The sequence below is a fragment of the Benincasa hispida genome, chromosome 7 (assembly GCF_027475165.1).
Source record: "Benincasa hispida cultivar pf3 chromosome 7, pf3_genome.v1.1, whole genome shotgun sequence".
Classification (NCBI taxonomy): Eukaryota; Viridiplantae; Streptophyta; class Magnoliopsida; order Cucurbitales; family Cucurbitaceae; genus Benincasa; species Benincasa hispida.
Window position 1 is genome coordinate 52,751,951 of NC_143484.1, and position 3,671 is coordinate 52,755,621.

At 22.3% G+C, this 3,671-nt stretch overlaps 1 non-coding gene across 1 annotated transcript; it reads left to right on the forward strand.

The window, feature by feature from the left end:
- Positions 1 to 3,208: 3,208 nt before the first annotated feature.
- On the forward strand, positions 3,209 to 3,282 carry TRNAI-AAU (transfer RNA isoleucine (anticodon AAU)). The gene has a single exon. It is a non-coding gene; the product is annotated as a tRNA-Ile (tRNA).
- Positions 3,283 to 3,671: the final 389 nt, after the last annotated feature.

Genomic DNA, 3,671 nt, shown 5'->3' on the forward strand with positions numbered 1-3,671 from the left:
ATTTGACACGAACATGAAAGTTCACATATTAAATTTGTTATTTAACCTAATGTGTTTCTCATTCAATTACTTAATTTCAAAAAAATAATATTTGATAAAATATATTTTTACCACTCAACTTGGCATGATATATCGATTTTCACTCTAAATTTTATATTTCATCAAATTAAACTCTAAATTTTGCATATTTTCCATTGATGTTAAATTTTGTTAAGTAATATGATGTTAAATTTGTCTTTATCCATCGGATTAAGTTTTTGGGTTAATCAGTAATTTACGATTGTATCGAAGCAGGTGATCCAAGGAAGTTTTGTATTCAAACTGAATGGCGACGATGAGCAATAGCGAGTGGACACCGATAATAGGGAATGCAATGTATTTGTGACTTTAATTTTGAGTTATTCCTCAACCAAGAGGTCAGATATTCAAACATTTCCACAATTGTAATTGAACTAAAAGAAGAGTACTTTTTTTTATAACGACTAGTTTGATACTACGTGTGTTGCACGTGTTGTATAAAGTTTCAAAAAATAAGTTATTTACAAAAGTTAATAATACAACTTTATTTTATGAATAAGATATTTTTATTATCTAAATAAGTCATGAAAAATATTTATAAAGATTTTGAAAGTTAAGTGAGGAGAAATAATAATAACTTTATATTAACTATTATTAATTCAGTGTAAAATATATTAACAAAAGAATATATAAATTAAATATGTATAAAAGAATATATAAACTAAAATATTTTGTGCTATTATTTTTTATAATTTTGTGTTAATCACCAATTAGTAATTTTTTTTAATTTTGATTAGGACGATTTGATTATTTTTTTAATTTGAATTTTAATCTAAACAAAATTATTATTATTTTCTTAAAAATAGTATGTGTATGCTTAGTCAAAAGAAATGTATTTGTTATTTTGATTTGAAGATTTAATTATCTTCTTAATTTTAGACTTTATTTTAAAAATATTATTTTTAACTATGTGATAATACTCTCTTAATTCAATCTATTTTTTTTTTATTTTGATTTGGATAATTTGATAAAAATATATTTTTTAGATTCCATAGTAATCCATGATTAATCCTCTTAAATTCAAACTTTAACTTAGATATTATTATTATTATAATAATTATTATTAAATATCATAACTATCTTCCTTTAGTTTTTTTTTTTTTTAATTGTTTTTATTTTGATTTGAATGATTTGGTTATCTTTTAAATTTCAAGCTTTAATTTTAAAAAAATATTAAAATTTTATTATTTGCAGATTTTGAAATGGGTTTTCTTATTTCAAACTTTATTTCAAACCAATTTACCTTAAATAAGTATAGAGAAAAATAGTGTTGTGACACATAACTACTCCAAGACCCAAAAAAAATAAAAGAATAAGTAAAAAAAAAATAAAAGAAACGTTGAAATTTAAGAGATACATAAAAATAGAAAATGGTTTTTATAAGATTTGAAATCCAAATTTGATTTTTCAAAACTAATTAAGATGTTTGATTTTTTCTGAAATTTAGAGATTTTTTTTTCAATTTTAGATAAAACGAGAGTGATTTTTTTTTAATGTGAATTATAGATCAAATGAGATTTAAAAAAAAAAAATTAGAAACTTCTTTCGGTGAGATTTTACGGTGCGATTTTGTTTAGATATATACTCATTTAACATGTAGGTCAAATTAAAAGTTTCTCCTCTTTAGATAGTATAGATTTTAATCTTAAATCCCTTTTGAAGTTTTAATTTTCAAAGATGTCTTCTTGATTTTAACTTAGTTTCAAAATTTTACTAGAAAAAAAAAAAGTGTGAACAATTATAAAAATTATTATAACTCCTAAATTAATTGGTGGGCACATACAAAAATTAAAAAGTAAAAAAAAAAAAAAAAAACTACCAAAGTAAAAAAACAACCAATCACGTTTTTTTTGTCACTTTATCGACCTCTAAATTTCTTGAACCTCGTTGAATCTCAAAAGTAAGGTATTTCTCTCCGTCCTCTTCAATAGTTGAGGATCAGTAGATGAATTTGTGTGTATAGAAAAAAATTACAAAAATATATTAAAAAAAAAATACATTGAATTACTATATATGATTTTAAAAAGTGAAAAAAAAATTGTAAAAAAAGGGACATATATTAAAAAAAGAGAGAGAGAGAGAAAGAGAGAGGTGATATTTCTTATAGACTTGAAAGAGATACCTAAAATAGAATAAATGTTACTGTTAATAAATGAAAAAAATACAAAGTAAGAAACTTGGAAGAACCGGTCAACAATTTTTTTTTTTTTTTTTAAAAAAAAGAGATACTTGACGGGAAATGAGGAGTTAAAAAAATTGAAACTAAAATCCATGTATATGATAAATCTTTTTTGTTATATCCACGTGAATGGTAAAATTTTATTTTTTAATGATAAATTTTAGATCTTAAATCAAATATTAGAAATAATCAAATTTTAAACCAATAAAATCTATGTGAATGATAAATCTTTTTTATCTACTATATAATTTTTATTTTTTAATGGTAAATTTTGGATCTTTAATCAAATATTAGAAATAACTAAATCATAAATCAATAAAATTTACTTGAAATATAAATTATTAGAATAAAAAATTAGAGTTAACCAAAATTTAAATAAATTAAATTGATGTGAACTATAAACTATTTAATATAGATTTTTTTAATGATTTAAACGTAAAATTATATTATATAACTCTATAATCAACTAAAAGAGGAAAAAAAAAATCGTTTCTTAGTACAGGTTACTCGAACAAAACTATTTTAACATAAAAATTGAGATGCACCTTGCCTTTGTTCAAAATGAAAATTGGTTTTTTCTCAAGTATTTTTCAGTGGGACAGCTAATTTTATTTTTTTTTATTATTTTTGTGAATTTCAAAATGTGCCATCACATATGTCTGAATTTCAGACCAGAATTATTTTAAAATTATAATAATCATCTATTGTTACCATAAATACTATTTTGTTCTTCTCAATTTTAACTACAGTTCAACTATAATTAAAAAAAAAGTCCCAACTATAATAAAAAAAAATATTTTCCCCAACTATAATGTTCAATTTTTATTTTGTAATTCTTATAATAGGTGTTATTTTTACCCGCAATGTCGTTTTTCTGGAGGAGATTACCAGAATGAAATAGATATGCTAACTAATAATTTAAATAAATAAAATAGTATTTTAACATCAACTGGCCTATTAGCTCAGTTGGTTAGAGCGTCGTGCTAATAACGCGAAGGTCGCAGGTTCGAAACCTGCATGGGCCATGTTTTTATTCTCATTTTTTAGCTCTTTTTTATGCTAAATATAAAGCGGATTTATTTTCTGACTGGGCCGACGCTAGGCCCAAAGACGAAAAGGTTCCAGGGTCCAGATAATTTCATTTCTTAATCTAATTTCATTTCTTTTCTTTTTTCATTAATTTTTTTCTTAGGAAGTACTTTAATTTATTTTATTACTTTTATAAAAACACTTTTTTATATATTAAATATATTTTTGAAAACTTAACTTTGTTTTTTTAGTTTGTCTAAGAATTCAGACATTACTATTCGAAGCTATACTAAAGAAATTGTGACTTAAGGAGAAAACAAGCATATCTTTTAAAAACGTAAAAAGAAATTTGTTATAATGAACATTACTTTTGTACTATCAAACT